General features: G+C 43.9%; 1 long non-coding RNA gene across 2 annotated transcripts in view; it reads left to right on the top strand.

Moving 5' to 3' along the window:
* LOC309860511 overlaps positions 1 to 25,662 on the top strand; it is an 84,759-nt gene that overhangs the window by 23,895 nt on the left and 35,202 nt on the right. The gene's annotated exons all lie outside the window — the stretch shown is intronic.

Raw genomic sequence — 25,662 nt, 5'->3', positions numbered from 1 at the left:
TCCCTCTCCTTCTGCCCATCCCTACCCTGTTCTCTCTCGCAAAATAAAATAGTAAAATAAAATTAAATAAATAAAGTGCTTTAAAATTCTGTATCTCTCTTTGGACAGGCTACCTCAAATATCACCAAGTTTTTCAGTTTGGCATTTAACGGGGTATAGAGCACTCGTATAATTACTCAGCTACCTGCGTAATCTCAGGGCAAAAATCTCAGACCAAGTGCAACTGTGAGTCAACCTGTGCCAGTTATCCATTTACTGCCTCTCTGCTCCAAATTCACCCTTAATTGCCTGCTCTGGGAAAAAGTAAGAGCCCCTTAAAACTTTATCCTTTGCCAGCGAGCGTAACATCTGGCTTTGTCCACAGAGGGCGCTGGAGAGACATGGCAGGAGGAGGAAAGCATTTTTTCCCCCCTTCCGGTTCTGGATCTTGTGCCCCATGTGACGTTTCTCTGGTGTCCATGGCTTCTCGGATACGCCAGTTCTGCATGGTATATAGTAAGCAGCACCCAGTCACTGGAGCCCAGGAGCCTGAGCTTCCTCGGCTCAGTAGCCAGAGCAATTGTGCAATGGAATACCTCCAGTGTGAAATATGTTTGCTGGCCCCCCAAAACCAAATCACTGGCAAATTCCTCATGTGGCTCCACAGCAGCTTTCCTGCCACCAAAATGGATCTCAGCCCTGACGGTGGGCTGGGTGGGCAGAGGCTCTTCCTTGGGCTCTCTACTACAGCTCCAGGGGCAGCAGTTGCTCCTTCTACCTACTATTCCTATATTCCTTAGATGCTCTTGATCCACTCGCAAACAACCCCCCGCCATGATTCCAATACTGCCTTGTACTTAACTCTTTATATTAACTTTTCTGTTTAAATTTACTGGGGTTTCTTTCTCCTGATTGGACTGATTGCATTAAGTGATGCATATACCAGGGTGAAATGTACATATATTTATGGAAAAAGAGAGAAAGAGGAAGAGGAGAGAGGGAAGGAAGGAGAGGGGGAGAGAGGTGTGTCAACCCAAAGCAAAGAAGGTTACACGCGTATTCCTTTGCTAGGGCTGCTGCATAACAGAATACTACAGATGGTGTTTAAATAACACAAGTTTATTGTCTCACGGTTCTGAAGACAGGAAGGACAAGATCAAGGTGTCGGCAGGGTTGGTTTCTTCTGAAAGCCTTCTTCTGGGCTTGCAGATGGCAGCTTTCTTCCTGTGTCCTTCCACAGCCCTTCCTCTGTGAGCGCATTCGCGGAGTCTCTGTATGTGTCCACATTTCTTCTCCTTATAAGAGCACCCGTGAGACTGGGTTGGGTCCCACTGTAACAGCCCCATCTTCACTCAGTCACCTCTTCAAGGCCCTGTCTTCAAATACTGTCATATTCTGAGGTCCTGGGGAGCAATACTTTTGAATTTTAGGAACTTTGAGGGGACCCAAGTCAGTCCACAACATTACTAGTTCTTATCTTCCAACGTCTGTATTCAATATGGCGCAGGAGTAACTCTGTGGCGGCGAGAAGGTCATCAGACTTGGCTTTGGAAGACATGATTTGCAGCCCAGGTTCTGCTACTTACCAGCTGCCAAATTATTTAGGTTCTCAAATCTCAATAGTTCATCAGTTAAATGGGCTTCAAGAGCCATAATGGGGCTTCAGTGAGATCACGCAAACAGAAATGCTCAAGAACGTAGAAAAGACTAAGAAAGGTGAGGTATTCCTTGGTGAGTGTATGGACTCACACGTTTTTAAAAGCAATCCATTACACTTCATACTTTATACTTATTAAAAGGCAGTTGCCAACCTATTAAACTGGTGTTAAGTATAAATGATTTGTGTAGCCAGAAAGTCTCTTTGGCTTATTTATTAGACACGAGAAAAATTTCTCTAGCTCCACAACTGTCTCTAACACATGCCAGGTTGTCTTAATTAAACCAAAATTTTGAATTAATTATTATATTCTCTATATGTTTTTTTTATGCTCTGCAGAAGTAATAAGTGATATGTTTAAGCTTCATGAACTTATTTGACTTGCCCTTTGTTTTTGAAAACCGTAAAAATTATATGGCCTTCAGAACGACAGCCAGCAAATTTTTTGGCAATTACAATATTCACTAATAGAGGGATAGGAAAGAAACTGTGGCCTGCTTCTCGTTTCCCTCAATATCACATTTCTCCCCCATACCACAGTAACTCTGTGCTTGTGGTCATGTTCACAGTGGGAAACTGAGGCACCAGGCATCATCATTTTGTTCAAGTCCTGAAGAGAAAGAAAACTCTCATTTATTGAGAAGCTTTGCATACAAAAGTCATATTGTACAAATTTCACTGAATCTTTACAACATTTCTAGAAAGTAAATATTTACATTTCTAGAAAGTAATTAATACCATCTTGCCGATAGAGGAACTGAGGTTCTTAGAGTATTAATAGTTTGTCCAGAGTCCTGTAGCTCATAAGTAGATCAGAGATAAGAACTGAGACCTTCCTGATCTGCCACGGGTGTCCTATCACCTCGTTAGTTGAAATTTATTTACAATGGCCACAATGTATATTGCTGTTAGCAATGTAATTGTCGTGGAGTGAAAAGCAACCAGTAGTTGAATCTAATAGAGCTTCAATTAATAAGATTCTCCAGTGGTTAATTAGTTCAGCGTTCTCAAGCTACACTAAGGATAATAAGAGTTAAGTGCTGGGTCTAAATAAAATTTTTTTTGGCAAATATTCAACCAGTGCTGTAATAGCACCAATTGGCCATTTGCCCCTTGTGCATATATAATCATTATCTACAGTGATATGTATTCTGTGGCCTTTTTGGTTTTTCTTTGCCATCTGTGTATGTGTTGACTTAATCTATACAGCAAGTTCTGTTCACATATTTATCTGGTAAAAGAAAGTGCACTTATGATAACTATTTTCCCTTTTAATTTTTACATCAGATTGAGCAATTGAAAAATAATGAATTTTATTTTTAATTTAGACTCTCTCGTGTTTGCACTAGATTTTTAAGAAGCTTCAACTTTAGCCCTCTGTAAGCTTCACTTTGAAATCTTGTTGAAATCTGGAAGACAGATCTCATTTCAAAAGGAAAACAGAAAGAAAGATCAGATCAAACTTTTCTGAAATTGAAAAGACAAGTCATGAGGCTCAAAGGAGGAATGAATGAATGAGAGGGCCACTTTAATAGCAGGGGGTAGAAATGACATCAGTTAAATGGGACCATTCATGGGGAACCACCTTCTTTGAGGAGTCTCGTTCTTCCTTACAGGGCTCTGTGGTGCAATTATTTCAGTATTAGATTTCACCCCATACGGGAGAGGTTCCTAGAGATCAGGAGTTGCTCTACCCAGCTTCATCTCTTGTTTGACATGTCTCTGCTGCATTACAGACCATCCTCTTCTCTAACTGGACTAATATAGGGCCTTCTTGAAGAGCTCCCTCTCTCTAGTCTTCTCAGCATCACCTCCTAGTCACGATGAAATGTGACCCCATTCTGATGCCCGGATACCATCCAAATGCCTTTGCAGACTTGGAAGGCCTTGGAAACTTGGCCCAAACCAAATACTTGGTCAGCCGTGTTTCCCACCACATCTACTCTTTCCCTGACCCTACCCCCTGAAATGCTACAAAGGAAATAAACAGGATGACAAGATACCCGAAGACCATGTGGTAAGCTGGCCAGGACTCCTTTAGACTGAATGATTAGAGAGAGGCCTCTTTGAGGACGTGACATTGTGTTGGAACGTACTCGAGTTGACCATGTGGAAGAGTGGGAAAGATGTGGAGGCCCAAATACAAAGACAGAATTGAACTTTTTTTTTTTTTTAAGATTTATTTTGGGGGGGCGTGGAGTGCAAAAGGAGAGGGAGAGAATCTCAAGCAGACTCCCTGCTCACTGTGGAGCCCATTTTGGTGCTCCATCCCATGACCCTGAGACCAGACCTGAGCCGAAACCAAGAGTTGAGCACTTAACTGACTGAGCCACCCAAGTGCCCCCAGTGCTGACATTTTAAAAGGACATAATGGAGACCAGTATGTCCGGAGCCTAGTGAGGACAGGGGAAATGCAGGGAACAGAGCTGCAGATTAGGTAGAAGGTAGGTTCTGGAGGAGCTTTTCTGCCTAGTGAAAAGGGCAAAGGCAAGCCCTTGGAAATATCTATCGCATCCATGATTTTGGAAAGATTCTCCTGTGCGCCAGATAGAGTGAGATGGAGTAGGCTCTAGTTCCAACCTGTTTTCAAAGTTGCCTGTCTGTGCACAATCTGTGTGCAGATGAGGGATTATTTATGTCTCAATAATTTGTTAGAAGGGCCATGATATCTTTGTTTGGGTCCAAGTTTTGGAGCCTCCACAGAGTAGGTTAGCATTGCTCCTGGTGGTCCCTGTTTCGAGTTCTGCTGGTGCATCATCTGAGAGTCCTAACCTCCCATGTATTCTAACACTTGAGGATATCTGACACTGCATTATTCACATTGGCTTATCATCCACTGTGACCATCAGGTGATATTTTTGCTGCAGAGTCACACATTTTTCTTTATTTCCCCATTTAACTTACGTAGTTGTTTCTTCCTTTCTCATTTTTGGCCTCGAGGTCTCATTCTTTTTGATGCGGATGCTATTTCCCAGGATATTTACAAATGTGTGTATTGGCTGCCAACAGCTAAGGGACCACTTCGGAGAAGTCTTTTTCCATATTGTGAAAAACAGTGCTGATTACATCGCTCCAGGAGTGGGGTTGTCTCTGGGGTTTCCCCAGTAGTTGGGGCAGAAATTATAGTTCGACAATCATCAGCTTGAGTCTGTTTCTTTAAAGTGGGACTATACTCGGGGTTGGGGACAGACCCCGGATTTGCAAGGACTTTGGAAACTCTGAGGTATGTACCCCCACAGTTATAAAATTATATCTTAGAAACAAGTAGCCCATTTTTTTTAGGAGAACACAACCATGTTTGTTGCATTTGGACCCAGCAGGGAAAACGAAAATCTTGTGTTTGTCAGCAACGAGGCCACGATGCCTGTGCCCCAAGTTTAAATATCCAGGAATCATCCAGTGGTTTCCTTTTATTGTTCATAAAGTCTGTAGAGACAAACCACCTGAGTGGTTCCAGATGTGGAATCAACAAGGCTGCACTTCACAGATCTACATGTAGAAAGTGAATTTATAGACCCAAGAAAAGGCTGGGATGATTGTGCTGTTTTAGGATAGAAAGATAACTTCACTCATTGAACAGATGAAAACACAGGACATCCAGCCTTGCAGATGGCAGATCTAGGTGAATTTCACATTTGTGAGGCCACTAGAGGCTCCAGGTGGTAATCCACTCCCCTCTGCTCTCTTTGTAAAGTAGAAATCCCAGCAATGGGCTGGTCAACTCCAGAGGACTGGACTATTTTAGGAGATCAATTTTAACAGAATAATTTGAAGGCAACATGGCAAGGAAAAATTTCTCCACATTGACTCAAATGCTGGAGAACAAAGAAACATGAATGTGGCTTATGGTTATTAGAGTCATCTCCGTCTCATTGATATGCTGGCAGTGAAACCTACTGGTGTCCTAGGCACCTCACTTTGGCCACACAAGGTAATGTTATATGGTGGTGAGGAACATGAATTGCTTGGGTCTGGGGCCAGGAGGTTGGAATTTGTTGGCATAAATCTTGAAGCTGTTGAAGGTGTCTTATGTTCAAGTTTATCTGGCACAGCCCAAGAAGTGAAAGTTCTGATAGCCAGAATGCCTACATGGCCATAATTCGCAACCTTACTGAGTGGGGAAGAATTTTTATGGCTACTGGCAAGACTCCAAACAAAGATCCAACTATCTCGCCATAAGATATTTCAGTGGAGTGACCCAAGTTATCCGAGTAAGATTCTGGCTCATAAATCTCAGGTTGTAGTAATAACATTACTCTGTGTCCTAAATATTATGTTACAATGGCCAGAAGATGGAGGCATCTATTTTATTTACGCACAGCGCCCCTCCACTGTCAGTCTGTGAGTCCTTGTGGTGATCATTCCAGTCCTTTGCATTTTGTGCAGTAGCTAAAATCTAACACTTATTGAGAGGTGATTATGTGTCAAGTGTGGCGGTAAGTGGGCTTCAAACATTATCTTATTTAAGCCTCCCAGGCTGCTCTTGACAGATGAGGACCTAAAGCACAGAGCAGCTGAGAAGTTGAGCAAATTGCCCAGGGTCCCAAGGGCCGAAGCCCCACTCAGGCCAGCCCCAGGGTCTCTGCCGGGACACAGCGTGTCACTGTATTTCCCCCTTAAAGCCTCTTTTGATGCTGATAGAAAGCTTTCTTAAAGAAATTCTTGATCCTGGGCACCTGGGTGGCTCAGTGGGTTAAGCCTCTGCCTTCGGCTCAGGTCATGATCTCAGGATCCTGGGATCGAGCCCCGCATCGGGCTCTCTGCTCAGCGGGGAGTCTGCTTCCCCCTCTCTCTGCCTGCCTCTCTGCCTACTTGTGATCTCTCTCTCTGTTAAATAAGGAAATAAAAAATCTTTAAAAAAAAATTCTTGACCCTTTTAAAATATTAAAAACATGTAAAAATGTATCAAGAAAAAAGACAGGGGGCGCCTGGGTAGCTCAGTCGGTTTAGTGTCCTGACTCTCCATTTCCGCTCAGGTCATGATCTCAGATCCTGGGATTGAGCCCCGCATCAGGCTCTGGGCTCAGCAGGGAGTCTGCTTGAGATTCTCTCTCTCCCTCTCCCTCTGCACCCCTCCAGCCTCTGTACTCTTTCTCTAAAATAAAAAAATAAAATGAAATGAAATAAATCTTTTAATAAAAAGAAGAAGAATGACAGAAATACTCATGCAGCCTCCTTCCAAGCTTAAGAAATAAATACACTGTCGAGGTGTCACTGTGTGCCCTGCCCCCGCCAGCCCCAGGGCTACCTCCTACCCCGGACTGCACACTCCTCTTTCCCTGTGTTTGCTTTACACTTCCACACCATCAGTGTGTCCTGAAGCACTGTATATGGTATGGTTTGGCACAGCTGCATGAACTGTGCATCGGGCCTTCTGTCTTCTCTTGCCGCTTCTTTTACCCAGTGCTGCATTTGTAGGACTCACTGGTGTCGATGTGTGTGGCCATTGCTTTATTCACTCTCACTGTATGAGCACACGCAGTTTATTTCTCCTCCTGTAAGGGACATCTTCACATCAAGCATCTGGTGACCTTGACAACTACCTTCTATGTTTAGCAGGACTGGTACCACTATTTTCATTTTACTGATAAGGAATCTGAAGATCAGCTCAGGGCTTCCCCCAAGGCCACTGTCTCAGTCTGGGTTGCTCTAACACCCATGACTAATAAACAGCTGCCAGTGTTTTCTCGAAGTTCTGGAAGTTGCGAGTCTGAGATCAGGGTTTCAGCGTTGTTGGTGTCCAGTGAGGGTCCTCTTCTGGTGTGTGGAAGGTTGTCTTCTCCCTGTTGTCCTCACGTGGCAGAGATATTAAGAGAGCTCCCTGGGGTCTCTTCTATCAGGGCACTAATCCCATTTCTGAGGACTCTACCCTCCTGATCGCCTTACCTCCAGAAGGCTCCGTCTCCTAATGCCATCACAGGGGCGGGTGGAGGGTAGGTGAACACGAATCTGGAGGAGGAAAACACACATATTTCATTCATGGTGGCTGCACAGTCAGAAAGTGACAGGGCCAAGATTCGAACTCAGTTCTTCTGACTCATGGTCTCGGGCTTTCTGTCCCATTGGACTTTGGCCTTTTCAGATAGTCTTCTAAAAGCCCAAGCTAGAGCCCTGTCTGCTAGGGCCTTTTCTGGCTATCTTTTGGCTTTTTGTGTTTTCATTTTGTGATGAGAACAACAGAACAACTTCTTCCCTGCAGGCCTGGAAGGCAGCTGAGAGGAAAAGCAGCCTCTGGTCTCTGCGCCTCACTTACCGCCTCTGAAGCTCATGGTAGCAAGAAAGCGACAGGGGTAAAGACAGTGCCTTCCCTCAGATAGGTCTGGGCCAGAGCTCACCCCTTTTATTTTTATTTGTAAAAGAGTCTTCGAAAAATATGTGTGTGTGTGTGGTGTGTGTGTGTGTGTGTGTGTGTGGTGTAGGTGTCTGTGGTGTGTGTATGTGCAGTGCATGTGGTGCATGTGTGGGGTGTGTGTGTGTGTGTGTGTGTGTGTGTGTGTGTGGTGTATGTGTCATCTCTTGGCAGGACAGCATGGACAAGTGTGTCTAGGTGGCTGCTGCGCTCACACCTTGCCAGGACCAGGGGACTGAGGAAGTAGTTACATTTTGTCACAAGGTTTAATACTTGAATCTGGGGAGATCTGCAAACTGACAAACTGAAAAACAGTGGGAAGGGACTGAAAGCCAGCAGATATCATTCGGGCCTTAGTTTTGAGGTGGGTGGAGGTTGGTTAATAAAGCTAAAAGCCAGTTATCATTACCCGTAACCTCCTTTCCCGGATCCTTGGCACTGAGCATCATTCAGAAGCAGAAAGATCATTGTTGTTTTCCTTCCATAGAAAGCATTTCTAGGGTCCCCTGGGTGGTTCAGTCCTTGAGGATCTGCCTTCACCTCAGGCCATGATCTCAGGGTCCTGGGATCAAGCTCTGCATCAGGCTCCCTGCTCAGTGGGAAACCTGCTTCCGCCCTCTCCCACTCCCTGCTTGTGTTCCCTCTCTCGCTATCTCTATCTCATCACATAAACAAATAAAATCTTAAAAAAAGAAAGAAAGACAACAAGACAGCATTTCCAGAGGAATAAAGTTGATTATTTGGGGAAGAGAGGGATATATTTTTAAATGCATTTAATTATTTGAAACTTGAGTAAAACTGGTAAAATCCAAGTAAGGTGGTCAGTGAATAAATACTATTGTACCAATGTCAGGTTTCTGGTTTGGTTATTGTGCTATCGCGATACAAGATGCCACTGGGGGAAGCCGGATGAAGGGCACCCTCCGCTATTTTAGAAACCTTTATGGGACCTGAAATTTCTTTCAAAATCAAAAGTTAAAAAAAAAAAAACAAAACTCAAGCTCAAGTAGCTCTTTTGCTTGTGAGCTTTTGAACCACGCAAGCCTCGTCAGTGGGCATTTCATGGCAATGTGCGGAGGATCAACGAGGAGTGGGGATTTTGCAATAATATCTTGGAATTTGCTGAAAGCTCTGGTTAGTGCTTACAAAAGCATCCTCAGAAGTTTATGATCACCTGGGGCGCCTGGGTGGCTCAGTGGGTTGAGGTCTCTGCCTTCAGCTCAGGTGATGATTCCTGGGATCGACCCCGCATCGGGCTCTCTGCTCAGCGGGGAGGCTTCCTCCTCTCTCTCTGCCTGCCTCTCTGCCTACTTGTGATCTCTGTCTGTCAAATAAATAAATAAATAACCTTCAAAAAAAAAAAAAAAAAGAAGTTTGTGATGACCCAACCCTGTTGATACACACTAGTGATGCAGTTCACCTCCCAAGTGTTCAGGACTCCCGAGGTTCTTAGCTGTGGCACTGCTGGCATTCTGGAAGGGACAATTCTTTCCTTGAGGGGGGCTGTCCTGTGCATGGCAGGATGTTTAGCGACATCATGATTTCTACCCACTAGATGCCAGCAGCCCCCTGAAACTCCCCCCCGTGACAACTAAAAATATCTCTAGATATGGTTAATTGTCCCCAGAGGAAGCAAAATTACCCCTGCTTGAAACTCTGCTTTGCTCAGAAAGCAAATGTCTTGTTTGTACTTTTATTTTTTTTTTTTTAAGATTTATTTATTTGAGAGAGAGAGAGAGTGCACACACACACGGGCAGGGGCAGGGGCAGAGAGAGAGCCCAAAGTAGACTCCATGTTGAGCATGGAGCCCAACATGGGACTCGACCCCACAACCCTGAAATCACAACCCAGGCCCAAACCAAGTCTGACGCTCAACCAACTGCGCCACCCAGGTGCCCCTGTTTCTAATTTTAAAAGAAACTGAAATTTCCTGATATGATGGATTCCAGTGACCCTCGCACTCGCTCCCGATCGTCCTTCCCACTCGCCCTTCCATTGGCCTTAAAGCACAAATTCCTTGATTAGAGACACTGGATTTTTTAAAAAGGTGCCCTTTCACCCGTCCTTTAGTGTCTTGGACATAAGACACTACATTTCGGTGGCAGTACCAAAATAGAAAAGATTTTGACTCTTAAAAGACTGGCTGAGACAGATGCTTCAGAAGGAGAAATGAACACACAGTCCCCGAAGGGCAGAGTGTACTCCACGTGGGCTGTACTGAGTAATAATTCCACAGGCGAAGGTAACTCATGACATGAAAACATTCACAGGCTTTATTTAGTTTATTTTAGCCTCCGGGACGACCACAGCACATTTCTAAATATTATGGGTTTTGTAAAGGTGCCTGATGGACAAGCAGACAGCCAGTGCCCTGGAAAAGTGACACAGATTAGCGCTGAGCTTACTCACGACTTTCTCTGGAGTGTCTTTTTATGCGCTGGTGTCAGCACGGTGTCCCGCGGGCGGCTCAAGGTCATGTCCTGCGTTCATCTGCACAGGGTTTAGAAACTCTCGAAGTCTTGCTAGAGAAACATGGCCAGCCAAGGCCGAGCGTGGCTGCCCCTTCCCAGTGTCTGGTGTCCTCCTGCGAAGGAACCGAGCAAAGAAATACATCTTGAAATGAACGCCAGCCCGCAGCAGCCCCGTCCTGTGCCACATGAGTGATGTGAGTGATTGAGGCCGGCTCCAGTGTCCAGCCGTGTGTGTTGCCTTAATGTATTTATTTAACCTGGACACCGCAGAGAAGGCAACCCCACCTCGGTACCTGAAGGTCCTCGACAAAGAGAACATTCAGACACGATCCAGGGCAACAAACACATCGGGAACTCTGGCAGGGGACAGATGTTGCCAGTAGAGCACAATGCTGGGCTTTATTCCCCACGTGGAGGCAGGCGGGGGCCAGTCACACTGGAAACTGTTGCTCTCAGAGCTGCCTCGGTTGGATGGCAGAGCCGCGGAGTAAGGGGGTCCAGCTGGGCCGCGCGGAGCCCCCCCGATAGTGGCAGGTCCAGAACAACAGTGGCCTTGTGTTTCCTCTTAGGGGCTCAGTATTGGCTGATGCTGCTTGGGGGCTGCTTCCCAGGAAGAAGCTAAAAGCGGCTGTGCGCACTCTGGTCCACAACCTCCCGCTGCAACCCGGCCCAGCCCTCTGAGTCCCGGGGCCAGGCAGACGTCACACACATCTGGAAAGGGGAGACTGATGGCCGTGAACCTGCTTCCACGGACCAAGTCCTCGAATTATGGTGACTCCAGGTGATGCACTCGCCGGGCCAGCCACAGAGAAGGCTAATCCACGCTAAAGTAGTCAGGCGATTTTTACTCGGTAGACCTGATGACTGGGAGGCAGGTCAATGGCTTTGGGTGAAGCTAGAGGCTCTGCCACCAAGGGAGCTGACCTTGTCTTTCCATCCAGTGCAACTGGGACACCACCCTCGGAAGTCACTCTGTGTAAGGTCAAAGGACAGAAAGGCAAAGCAAACCAACTTATACTTGCTGGGCACCATTCTGGATGTTTCCCGTATTACTGTACTCAATCTTCACAACAACTCAGTGAGGAGAGACTGTCATTGTCCCCATTGCAGAGATAAAGAAAATGAGGCACAAAGAAGTGAAGCCACTTGCCTCACAGCCACGGAATTCTTCAGTGATCGTGCTGGTCGTCAAACCCCGGTGCCTGGCTCCTGGTTCCACAGTCTTGAGCACTAGGGAGTCGGAGCCCTTTCTCTCTGCCTGTGGCTTCCCGCTCTTGTCTCTGCTTCTCTCTGAACACCTGTCTCTTTCCTTCCTCTGCGAGCGGTGGGAGCGTGGCTGCCCCAAGCCTCAGCTGAGCATCCAGGGGAGATGGGAGCCTCTTTGTCCCAGGATGTATGTATATCCGTTGCTGGGCTCAGTGGGGACCACATGGATTGGCCCATCACCTGGCCAAGCCTGGGTCACCGCCTCCTGTGGCAGTTCTAGCACTGTAATGGCCCCAATTCCACACCCTTCTCTGTCTTTGGGCCTTTTTCCATGTGACTTTGCAACTCTCTCCACAAGGATTCTACTTCTCCATCACTCCGTCTGAGTTCGGCTTTGACCAAATGGGATACTGCATGCAGAGGTTTGAGAAAGCGGTTGTCACTTCGGCTTCTGCTCCTGGGGCTCAGCTTTGCCACAGGAACATGCTGGGCCGGCATCCTGAGGGCCGGGAGACTGGTGCAGCAGAGCCTAGATACCCTCATGGCCCCAAGCTTATGAGAGGATCAGCCAAGACTGGAAGTCCTGCTCGGCTGAGCCCCGTCTAAACCATCCGCCTGCAGACCATGAGCCAAAGCAATGCTCTCACCCCCCCTCACCCCTCGCCCTGCCGCGTTTCTGCCTCAGTTTGTTGCATGGGCGTGTTCACAGCAGGAGGGATGAGGCATGCATTAGTACATTTTACACTGAAATTTTAAAACTGAAATAAAGGTATATAAGTGTCACGTTTAGGAATTTATCTTTCTAGATGTGCAAAATGGTATACATTTAAGAATATTCACTGTGGCTTTGTTGGTAATCAAATAAATGTTTGGAAACAGGCTAAATGTGCCTTAAGAGGGGACTGTTTAAAATAGAGTACAATCCGTATAACAACAGCAACCAACCATTTAAAAATGAGAATATTATCTATGTGCTCATGGGAAAAGGTCTTTCGAATTTAACATTAGATAAGCAAAGCAGTAGAACAGTGTGTGTGTTACACGATCCTGGCGGGGATGGGGGTAGGTGAGTGGAGGTATATACATCTAAGCCCGCGTGTATATGCTGATGACTGCACAGAGTATCTCGGGATAGACCCTCAAGAAAATTGGGGACGGCTGCTCATTCCAGGGTTGATAGCTGGAGCCAACTTTTAATTTTACACCTTTTGTGACTTTAAAAATTTGAGCCATATTTTATGTAACTTAGTTAAAAAAATAATGAAGAAAAAAATGAGTTCTCACTGATTCATGGTATAAAGAATGACCACAATTGCTTCTTAATGTGAGGGAAGAGAATGAATCTCACCCCTCCAGCAGTTCTCTACAGGAAAGCACGGGTGCCATTTGTTAAATGATAGTTCAAAGATCTGAAAGAATGAATTAATACTCCTGCCCCCCAGAAGCACGGTTGCAGCTCCTGGAACAGAGATTTTTGCATAACACCATTGTTAGAGTAGACACTGTATCAGTTCAACCTAATTTGCTGAGGGGCCCTCATCAGCCAGGTCTTCTGTCAGGAGCTGGAAACAAGAATACTACTAAGACTCTGTCTTTGATCTTAAGATAGTCGCAGAGATGACTAACACTCAGTGATGAATTTTAGGATGCTGGAAGGGAGCAGCCAGTAGGGTTGTCTTTGTGTCTGCAGCATCTAGCATAGGGAATGTGGAATGGAGGAAGGGAAGGGTGAAGGAAGGCAGGCAGTGCTGCATTGGGTTTGGACAAAGCAGACAACTCTAGGGAGGGAGGCAGCTTAAGGAGCGATGAGCTGGGTTGTTGAGCCCAGATACCCTCACGGCCCCCACGCTTGTGAGGGGATCAGCCAAATTATGCAAACCCACAGCCTCATTACCTGTCACTAAGACTATCACAAAAGGTATCACGCAAAAGGTTATTCATTTTTAAAAAGATTTATTTATGTATTTATTTATTTGAGAGTGAGAGAGTGTGTGTGTTAGTGGACTGATGGGCAGAGGGAGAGAGAGAGAGAGAGAATGCACAGGCAGACTCCCCACTGAGTGCAACGTGGGGCTCGATCCCACCACCCCTGAGCTGAAACCAAGAATTGGCCGCTTAACCAACTGAGCCATCCAGGTGCCCCGAAAAGTTGACATGAACTAAATTCCGTGGGTCAGCAGGTGGACAACTCCTGGTTCTCTGGAAGAACATGTACTTTGAGGCCAGAAAGACTTGTGTTAGAAACCAAAATTCACCATTTATCACCTAAATGCCCACAGGCAGCTCAATCTTTCTGAGCCTGTGCCTGCTCATTTGTAAATTGGAAATAATCTTACCTAACTTACAGGTTAATTGTGAGTGTTCAGGATCATTGATTCATTTACTCATTCACTGAGAAACACAGAGCCATGAGTGGGTGCCCGACATTGTGTTTGCACGCACAAAGTAGAGCTCAGTGGTTAAACCCGGCAGGTGTGAATGTAGGAGACCTCCTGGGCTCTCCATATTGCTTAGTAGCAGGTCACTCCTTCCACTCTGTAATCAGGAGGAATCAGGAAAGGGTAAGAGGGCACTTTTGTTAGTGTGAAATGAATGAAGCGAGCTTCACAAAGAAAGTGCAAGTCAGGGGTGCCTAGGTGGCTCAGTCGGATACATGTCTGCCTTCAGCTCGGTTCATGATCCCAGGGTCCTGGGATTGAGTCCCACATCGAGCTCCCTCCCCACTGAGCTCCCTCTCTCTCTATCTGCTGCTCCCCCGCTTGTGCTCTCTCTCTGTCAAATAAATAAATAAAATCTTAAAATAAAAAAGGGAAAGGGAGGTGAGTAGAAGGATAAATCCATTTGAGGCTCAATAAGTTCAGAGTTATTCAAATAGAGAGGATTTGGACTCTCATTCATAGAGACAATAGGGCCTTTGGGCAGGAGTCTCCTGTTCCTGGTGTAAGATGTGTGACTTCTTTTCAAACATAGTGGGGATGACCAAAGGCACAATCAAAAAAAGTGGAACCAGGAGTCAACGATCTTCCTCAATAGCCTGCACCAGCTTTAAGACCCTAAGCTCCCCGCTCCCTTCACTTGGCTGGGGAGGGTAGGGCTTTCACTCACCACTGAGCCAAGGAGACTGTGAGGATCGACAGGTCAAGCAACTTGCTGACCTTTTGTCACCAAGGGGTTGGGGAGTGGGGTGGAGAGTGGCTAGAATAACAAAGGAAGTGGGGACGTTGTTGGAGAAGAGTTGAAGGACCAGTGTTCTGGAGGAGAGAGAGGACAGGTGACTAAGTGGCATTCCCTACCAGCCATGGGAGGGCCTCCGAGAGGACATCCCGAAGCCCTGGTTGGTGAGACCTTCCTCTGTGAGTGGAGGCAAGACAGGTAGACCAAGGGGTTTAAGGACTGATTTATTCTAAACCCTCATACCCCACCAATATATTGGGTTTGGATGAATTACAAGAGACATTGAATAATGACCTGTTTGAAACTTCTGTGTGTGTGGGCACATGTGTGCACACGCTTTGCAAAATGTTAAATAGCTGATAATAATAATCAGCATTGAGGGCAAGAATGTCCATGCCCATAAGGATAGCTCCAGATGGGCTCATGGCTGCAGGGAGACCCACTCACAGATGCCCCTGGGTGCTGAGATGCTCCCATGTGTCGTAGATGAGGGACTTATAACAGGGGCAGTGATGACAGAGCTGGCATTGGGACCTGGCCTCTGCCTCCTTTCCCAATCTTATCTCCTGCCTCTGGCCCCTTACATGCAGGGCGGTAGCCCTAGCATGCCTTTCCCTTCTCACTCCATCACCTTCATACAGGATGTTCCTTCTGTCTTAGACATTTTTGCTAATTCTGTGTTCTTCAAAGTTCAGATTGCGGCGACCTCCTCCAGGAAGCCAAGGTTGGTCATCACTTCTTTCACCTGTCCATGAACACCACCCCAAGCTGGTTCCCTGCTCTCCTAAGCAGTATACACTTTACCTTAGGTTCCTCAAGTTCCTTCCTTCTCTGACTCCTCTGCTGGAGTGTGGACTTGAATATAGGTAATGGGTCTTAATATTTTATATATATATATATATATATATTTTTTTTTTTTAAGAGAGAGAGAGTGCAAGAGGGTGGAGGTGGGCAGAGTGAGAAAGAGAGAGAAAATCTTAAGCAGGCTCCACGCTCAGCATGGAACGCAATGTGGGGCTCCATCTCACGACCCTGAAATCATGACCTGAGCCGATATCAAGAGTTGGATGCTTAATCATCTGAGCCACCCAAGCACCTCTAGATAATGGGTCTTATGTTGTCACATCCCCAGAACCTACGGCAGTATTTGGCATGTAGTAGGGACTCAAAAGTGGTTAGTTTGAGCGAACCAGTTACTGAATGAATTTGGAAAATTTGACCACCACAGGAAAACTATCATTTTCAATCAGGTTTCTTTTTCAAGGAGTTTAAAGTGTTCCATTGAGATGACAGACCAGAGTCCATACTTCACCTCTTGTAGGATGGAAATGAGGGAGCAAAAGGACCTGCCCTCAGCTGCTAAAGCTACAGGGGTGTGAGAAATTGCCCAGATAAAGGGACAGAGCCAGATAGAGTCCACAAAGTAATTGGTGGCTTTATGAGTTTTTCCCTGGAGGCAACAATTTCAAATGCCAATTCCAAATACTGAGAATGGTCCCTGTGGAATGGTTCTTGAAAAGCATTTTTTCAGTGAGAGAGAAGTTAACAAAGCTAGAAACACAGGACTTCACTGAGAGGAAGTGATTCCTTTTCTTTTCTTTTTCTCTGTAGTTGAAGAATGGAAAACCCAACCCCATGCCTCTTGAAGATTTACAAACAGATGTAGCTCTCACAGCACATCCCAGCTGCTCTCTTAGAACCAGTCGCTGTGTGGCTTATAGAGAGCAGCTTGTCTACAGGAACCCACCGCCATCCTCTCCAAGGGCAGAAACCCAACCAGTTTCCTGCATGAGGTCATCCCTTCACAACAGGGCTTAAAGCTATTTGTTTTTAAAACAGCTGGTTCCAACCTCGTTCGCATCAAAATGTAAAATTCCAGAACGATTATTAGTATCTCACATAGGATAAGTGCAAACAATGGGTCAAGGCATGCGTTTGTCTTGTTCTGGTCATCAACACTGCTGAGCCAAAAGAGGCCAAAGATTGGACAGAAATGTTTTGATGAAGGAAGGGGGGAGAATTCATTCTTAGGTGGTTTTGCTAAGACCCCAGGTCAAGGACCCCTGTCTCTGACACACATACCCATGAAAGGTTCTGGAAGGCTGCTGTGGCATGGTTATGAATTGAGAAGACTGGCATCACTCAGAGGACCAGTCACCCAGAGGATTAGGCTTGTAACACAACCAGCACTGCTAGATGCAGAAAAAAGAGATTAAAATGGAATCAGGCTAAATTTTGCTGAAAACAATTTGAAGGAAATACATTTGTGCTAGCTATTGATAATGAGGGAAGAAACACAGTATTTAGCATTGACAGGTTTCATTTCAAAACTCTAGTTTCATCAACAGAGAGATGATTTGGGGCAAGTTACTACCCAGACAGAGCTTTAGATTCCTCCTGTTTACAATGGTAGTTATGGAACCTACTACAGAGAGCCTTGGAGAAGATTCGAGGTAGTGTCAGAATGCACTCAGCACAGTGACCAACACAGCAAAGACAAGGTATAAACTGTGACATTCATAATGGCAAGGCAGTATTTTGCTTTGAAAAACTCTTTTCAAGTAACCGGGCAACTCACCACGAGTCCAGGAAACAGAGAAAGGCAGCAGGCAAGATAAAAGTGATGACAGGGCCAAGGTCATGAGATCCCATTTTATTAAGGAAATGACAAGGTGCATATGGCCTGGTCTAGTACCTTCTTCTTTATGGGCTCCTGCCATGTGTTCATGTGTTGACTAAGGTGAGGCTAAAGGTCTTTCCATATTCATAGTCCAAGAAAACTGGATTATTTCACTGTCAGATAGAAGCGCAGCCTGCTCAGAAGGGAGGTTTATTTGATCCATACTCCCTAAGGCCCCAGTTTCCCAAGGGAATTCCTCTCCATTCCTTTCTTTCCCGAGCAAGAGCTTGGTCCACATAATCAGTCTATCTTTTGGCACCTGAGAGATGCCTGGGAGCAGGTGTATCTGCTTAATGTCCAACCTGTTTTTATTGCCAATCCCAATGACAGGAGTGAGTTCAACTGACCATGGTTTTAGAGGAGTCAGAGTTTGTCATTGTTCCAAGAATACAGTTTCATAACAGCCATAAAATGAGGACTCTGTTTAGCTCAAGGATATTGAACTGGGGTGAAGAGCTCCAGCTGTGAGACGAAGGATGATAAACTTCTCAGCAAATTGGCAAGAGCATTGTTATACCAGTCTTTTGTCTTCTTGGAGAAGTCAGGAAAGACATCCAAGACACTGTGTTTGAGTTACAATAAAACGAAGATTCCCTTATCCCCTGATCCCTGACTCAGGGGTGCCTTCTTTAGGACTCCCAGTGATGCTCAGACAAATAATAGTCTTGGACTGTGTAGAAAGGGCATTTAATGAAATCCTTTCGACATGAAATGCTGAAAGCATCAACTGAAGGATATTAGCAATAAGCCTGGGGTCCAGTGTCCTGAGAACCACTCGCTGACCACCTGGTTCAGGCTTGGTTCAGGACAAACCAATTCAGCCGTCTCACTGTGGACACAAAAACAGTGACCCCCCCCCCCAAAAAAATTGTACCCCAAGAAGGGCAGGGACGTTAAAGAGATGCACCTGAAACAGCTGGCCGAGTTGTAAAACCACCTCCTTTCAAAGACAAAAAGCATCTTTTGTTTACTGCCACCCAGTATTTCCCATTAGAGAATCACCCCTTCACTTGCTGTCTGTCCGTCCCCATGGTTCTGCGGAAGTGGACTCCGTACTTGATTCTAGAAGTTGAATGATCCAGGTCTAAGCCAATCAGCTCTTATTTTCCCCAGCCACTGATTGGTTGAGAGATGGGCATGTGACTCCTACAGAGCCAATGAGGTTTTCCAAGGGAATTCTGGGAAACTCTCATTGGCTGTGAAATGAGAGGGATGTGAGAACCAGGTGAGGGCTGAGGCGACTAAAGAAGGAAGCCATGGGCCGGAAGAGGCAAGTAGTGGAACGAGGTCTTCGGGCCTCCTTCTGGCCATCCTGCCCCAGCCAGGCCTCCTGCGGACTCTCCAGTTCTGTGAGTCAGCAGCGTCCCTTTTCTGCGGGTGGGGAATTTTGCCATTTAGGGCCCTTTATGGCCCCAGTGTCTACTCCGGCTTCTGAACACTGCGTCTTTTCACGTATTTTCTCATTTTAAAAGCAAAGTATACTTATTTTAGACAATTTCATAAACACAAAAAGGAAGAGACAGCAACTTTCCCAGGACCACACAGCTCTCGGGTGGCTGAGCCGCGATCCCGACCGGGGCTGGCCGCCGCCCGAGGCGGAGTGCCTCAGCCTGCCACCTGCTGTGGCCTCTCACAGACCTGCTAGGCCTGTTGTGGAAACCTCAGTCTCTTCCTCCCTTTCGAGGAACAAAAGCTTTTCCTCATGAGCCTATCTAATTATTCTTTTGCAAAATTGGGATAGTATTATATATCTGGTTTATGTAGATTTTTAACTTAGTAATAGATTATGGACATTTCCCCAAGTCATGAAGTATTTCATAGGAACATTATTTTTTTTTAAGATTTTATTTATTTATTTATTTATTTATTTATTTAAAGATTTATTTATTTATTTATTTATTTGACAGAGAGATCACAAGCAGGCAGAGAGGCAGGCAGAGAGAGAGGAGGAAGCAGGCCCCCCGCTGAGCAGAGAGCCCGATGCGGGGCTCGATCCCAGGACTCTGAGATCATGACCCGAGCCAAAGGCAGCGGTTTAACCCACTGAGCCACCCAGGCGCCCCTAAGATTTTATTTATTTGACAGAGATCACAAGTAGGCAGCGAGGCAGGCAGAGAGAGAGGGGGAAGCAGGCTCCCTGCCAAGCAGAGAGCCGGATGCGGACTCGATCCCAGAACCCTGAGATCATGACCTGAGACTTAACCCACTGAGCCACCCAGGTGCCCCATAGAAACATTATTTTTAATGGCTGCATGATATTCCATCTGAATGAATATAGCATAGTTTATTTACACATCGTTGGACTGTTGGACCTTCAGGAGATCGATACTGTTTTTAAAAAAGAAAATAGGTGGAGCAAGTAGATTTTTAAAGCAAGTGAAATGGGGGGGGCGGATAACAAGTCTCGCATTTGTCAAAGCCCATAGACTATTCCACAAAAAGAGTGAACTCTAATGTAAACTATGTACTTTAGTCAGTAATAATGTCTTAATATTGTGTCATTAGTTGTAACAAACACACCACGTCCGTGCAAGTTATTAATGATCAGAGAAACTGGAGGACAGCCGTATCTTGGTTCTGCTCAGTTTTTCTCCAAACATAAAACTTTTTCATAAAATATTCTATTCATTAAAATTAATTGATCAACAGTCTAAACAAACAAGCAAACAAAAAGCAACTTAAATATAAACTTCTCACCCGTTCTGATTCTTTTCTTTTTTTAAAAAAAAGATTTTATTTGTGCCACAGAGAGAGAGTGCATACAAAAGCAGCCAGAGGGAGAGGAAGAAGCAGGCTCCTGGCTGAGCAGGGAGCACAATGTGAGACTCTATCCCAGGACCCTGGGGATCATGACCTGAGCCCAAGGTAGATGCTTAATGACTGAGCCACCCAGGCACCCCATATTTTCTTCTGTTGAATTTGTAAGAGTAGAATTACTGAAACAAAGGTTAAGATATTATAGACACAGTACAATGATTTCTTTACAGGAAAAAAAAGTACCACTTTACATACCACCAATGTGTTAAGGAGTATCTAGTTCATTCAATTCTTGTTAACACTAAAAGGTATTGAGTTTTTAAATCTTTGCTGATTTAATGAGAAACTCATGATGCCTACTTCTGATTTGCCTATTTTCCTTAACTATAAAAATCAAAACAATATGTTAGAGGTTAATGGTACAGAATAAGTATTTCAGAAATAGAAAAAAGTTCTTGAAAAATGTAGCATCACAAATCAGTGGCCAAAAAAGGACAGTTTCTCAGGATGAAGTGAGAACCACATCTCATACCTCATCCTGTGGTCCTTAAGCATGAGTGTACATCCAAATCCCCTGGAGGGTTTCTTCAAACACAGAGTGTCCAAGAACCACACCTTGAGAAACAATCCCTCATACAACCAACTCTAGAAAAATAAAAAGGGTGAATGAAAAAAAGAATCAAGTATCTCTCAATCCGTGACACATCAAGAGTGTAAAACTCATGGAGATAGATTACCTTAATAGTATGATTAATATATTGTTTATTATGTACTTACAGAAATTTATGTGTTACATAATTGTATTACAGAACATATGTTCTTTTTGCGTACTTTTGAAAGGATTACAGATCTTAATGGTACACTAAGCATAAGGTCCACATTACCATAAAGGCAACCTCAATATATATTTTGAGGAGGGAGGAGGGGCAGAGAGAGGGGGAAGAGAGAATCTTAAGCAGGTTCCATGCCCAGTGTGGAGCCTGATGCAGGGCTCGATCTTATGACCCTGAGATCATGACCTTATCCGAAATCGAGTCAGACACTTAACCAATTGAACAACCCAGGCACCCCTCAACATATTTTTTCCCTCAACATATTTTTAATAGTAGAAAAGGGATTGATCACATTTTCTGCCCAAAATGCAATAAACCTAGAATGAATGAGTGGAAATTAACCCATGATAACATCCCAGCCACTTGGGAAATATATCACACACTCTCTCTCTCTCTCTCAATACATATTTGCTAAAACAACAATGATGAGATTGCTGCACACCAAAATGTACTGTATTAAAGCTACGGTGTTCTCAGGGGAAAATATATAGCTGTAAATTCTCCCATGACTAATGAAGAAGAATGACACCAAAGAGCTACAGAACTCAAAAATTTGGGAAAAGAATATCAAACCTAGAGCAGAAGGAATTAAACATAAAAAGCATGAAGCTGAATTGAAACTAAAAAACCTAAAAGCAGTAGAATTGATTATCTCAAGAGACAGAAAGGAGAAAAAAGACAAGTCATAATCTACCTGAATCAAAGAAGCAGAAAGAGTAGGAAAATGCAAATATCCAAGATTAGACCAAAGAGAAAGCCAGAAGTCACAGATGCAAGGGAAAGAGCTCAAAGTATTAGAAGATACTTTGTAAAGCTGTGGAAATAAATTTACAAACTGACATGGACAATTATTCTAGGATTAAAACATTTCCTCCATGAGGAAGAAACAGGACAGCTAAAATAAGCCACAAGATGAACATGAAGGAGCCCATCCCTAAGGAGGCCGGGCCCATAGAGCCTCCTTGGCTCCAACCGTCAAGGAACAGAGAACACAGAAATTATTTAAATTGTTGCAGAACTCAGAAAGAAGGACTGTTTCTCAATGCTCTGTTGTTTTTACAAAGCCAGAAAAGCACTGTGAAAAAAACCTATCAAAGATTCCCCAAAAAGAGAAAGAAAACCATAGACTTCATTTCACCTGTAAATCCTAAACAATGTATTAGTGAGTAGAAAATCCAGCCATACCAATGACCGGCCGTTCTTTGTCATTGTGATCCATAACATCTGGCCAAGCCAGCTCGATAAACCAAAACAAAAGGTATATGTATTAGAGAGTAGCAAGCAAAACTGTCATTACTCGAAAAAAAGATGATGATATACCAGAGAAAACTCAAGAAAGTAAACAGAAAACTATTCAAAACAATGATAACGTGACTCTAGTTCCAAAACAAATAGGAAAAAGTAGTAACTTTCATACGAACCAGTTAGAAAGTATAGTGACTAAACAATTCTATTCATAATAGCAATTTATATGTATATGTGTGTATATATATAGATATTCTCTATAAAGAAATATATATATAAATATTCTCTATAGAGAATCTCTATAAATATTTCAACAACAAAGCCTTTAGATGGACAATAAAGATACTGGAGAGGCAGGCCTGGCAGATACACTGTCTTTGTGAAGTCAGGAAAAAAAGCAGGTGTTAGAATTCTAAGACTTGACAACAGAATTTCTCCTGGGAGAGAAGAGTGCTTTTGTTAAGCCAACACCTTTGGAAAGGTAGTGCCTGTACTTTGCTATAAAGGGTACAGTTAAGATGGTGAGATGGGGTTGGAGGAGAGTAAGCCAGAAAGGGGAGAGATCAAAGGGGCCCAGCTGGAACTTAACAAGAAAGTGAGAACCCTCTTCCTGTGAGAGTACAAGTAAAGGCTTTTAAGAGTAAACATGGAAGGGCGCATGGGTGACTCAGTCGGTTAGGTGTCTGCCTTCGGCTCAGCTCATGATCCTGGGGTCCTGGGATTGAGTTTTGCATCAGACTTCTTGCTCAGTGGGGAGTCAGCTTCTCCCTCTGCCTCTCCTCTCACTGGCTCTCTCTCTCTCTCTCTAAAATAAATAAATAAAAATCTTAAAAAGAAAAGAAGTAAGCCTGTAAATATGTCCAATATTTAGTTGAAAGTCATTGGTTCTATTTCATTATCATGTGAGCCGTTTGTGTACCCTCTGCATCTTTGATGATGAAAGTAGCAGTGGTGGTTGGGGTGATGATGATAATGACCCATGTTTATTGAGCATCTACTTTCTACACAATGCACTAAGCATTTAAACTGTTTATATCATTTAATTATCAGAGAAATCTATTTCCCATCACAGATGAGGAACTCAGGCAGAGAGAACTTAAGTAACTTGACCAAGTGCCCAGCTTGCCAGTGGAGTTGAGCTGTTGACCCAGACATTCTGACTTGAGAGCTCAGACTGTAACACTACCCCGAAGCCGTCTATCTAGTGGGCTCGTGGCCTTGAGTTAGTGCCAGCGAAAAGATCAGATGGTCTCCAGTGGGGTGCCGTGGACTGGAGCAGGGACAAGTGTGCACGGGTCAGAGCCAGAGCAGAGATCAAAAATTCCATGGCAGCCGAAAAGTGGAACTGGCTTGGGGAAAAATAAACACCAAACCCCTCCACTGCCCCAAAACCCCAGAGAAACTGAGAAGCATGTTGGGACTCTATCAGGCGTGAGATGGCGTGTTGAGACAATTTCATTACATCTTAAAGTAAACGATTACTTCAGCTGGCTGCATAATATAAATTCATCCACGAGGTTGAAATATGGTTTATAATTATTAAAATGCCAATGTTGGGTAAACAAATCTGTAAAATTAAATTCAAGCACTCCCAGATTCCAAGGGGATTCTTTAATTTGCCCAAATTATTAAAAATATATTTAATAGAATAAATTTGTACTGATGGCCAAGACAGAGCTAAAAAGAAGTGTTAAATTGTTCGGGGTTTTTTCCTGTTGAGTTGTAGGAATGCTTTATATATTTTGGGTATTAACTCCTTATCAGATATATAATTTGCAAATATTTCCTGCCATCCATGAGGTTGCCTTTTCATTTTGTTGGTTTACTTTACTGTGCAGAAGCTTTTTAGTTTGATGTAGTTCTACCTGTTTATTATTTTTTTTCTCTTATTGCCTTTGTTTTTGGAGTCAGATTTTTTTTAAAGATTTTATTTATTTGACAGAGAGAGATCACAAGTAGGCAGAGAGACAGGCAGAGAGAGGGGGGAAGCAGGCTCCCCACTGAGCAGAGAGCCCGATGTTGGGCTCGATTCCAGGATTCACCTGGATCATGACCTGAGCCGGAGGCAGAGGTTTTAACCCACTGAACCACCCAGGCACCCATGGAGTCAGATTTTTAAAATCATCACTAAGACCTATGTCAAAGAGTTTCTCACCTATATTTTCTTCTAGGACTTTTCTGGTTTCAGGTCTTATAATCAAGTCTCTAATCCGTTTTGAGTTCATTTTTGTGTATGGTGCAAGATGTGGTTCAGCTTCATTCTTTTGTGTGTGGCCGACCAGTTTTCCAATGCCATTTGTTGTAGAGACTGTCCTTTCCCCACCATATATTCTTGGCTCCTTTGTTGTGAATTAATGGACAATACCTACATGAGTTTATTTCTAGGATCTCTATTCTATTTTATTGATCTGTGTTTGTTTTTGTGCCAATACCACTCTTTTTTGATTACCATAGCTTTTCACTACAGTTTGAAATCAGGGAACATGATGCCTTCAGCTTTGTTCTTCTTTCTCAAGATTGTCTTGTCTTCTTGGGATCTTTTGTGATTCCACTCAAATTTTAGGATTGTTCATCCTATCCCTATGAAAAGTATCACTGGAATTGTGATTGACATTGAATCTGTAGATTATTGTGGGTAATATGGACATTTTAACAATATTTACTCTTTCAACCCGTGAGCACAGCATATCTTCCCATTTATTTGTGTCTCCTTCAATTTCTTTAATCCATGTTTTATAGTTTTTATCGTATAGGTCTTTCATCTGCTCGACTAGTTTTTTTCTAGTTATCTTACTATTTTCAATGCAATTGTAAATGGAATTGTTTTCTTAATTTCTCTTTCTGATCATTATTAATGTGTAGAAGTGCAACAAATTTTTGGATAGTGTTTTTGTATTTTCAACTTTATTGAATTTGTTCTAATAGCTCTATATAGTTCATATATATATATTTTTTTTTTTCTATGTAGCTCTAGTAGTTCTATAATAGAACTATAGTTCTATTAGTTCTAATAGTGTTTTGGTGACATCTTTAGGGCTTTCTATATTTTATCATATAATCTGCAAATATTGACAGTTTTACTCTTTTCTTTTTAATTTGGATATCTGTATTCTTTTTCTTGTCTAATGGCTCTGGTTAGGACTTCCAAAACTATGTTGAATAAAAGTGGTGAGGGTGGCCAACCCTGTCTTGTTCCTGAACTTAGAGGAAAAGCATTTACTTTTTCACCTTTGAGTATGATGTTAGTTATGAGCTTGTCATATATGGCCTTTATCATTTGGACGCACATTCCCTCTATACCCATTTTGCT

Source organism: Mustela nivalis (assembly GCF_964662115.1).
Source record: "Mustela nivalis genome assembly, chromosome: 2".
Taxonomy (NCBI): domain Eukaryota; kingdom Metazoa; phylum Chordata; class Mammalia; order Carnivora; family Mustelidae; genus Mustela; species Mustela nivalis.
Note: the sequence above shows the minus strand (reverse complement) of the source record. Positions and strands in the feature narration are given on the sequence as shown.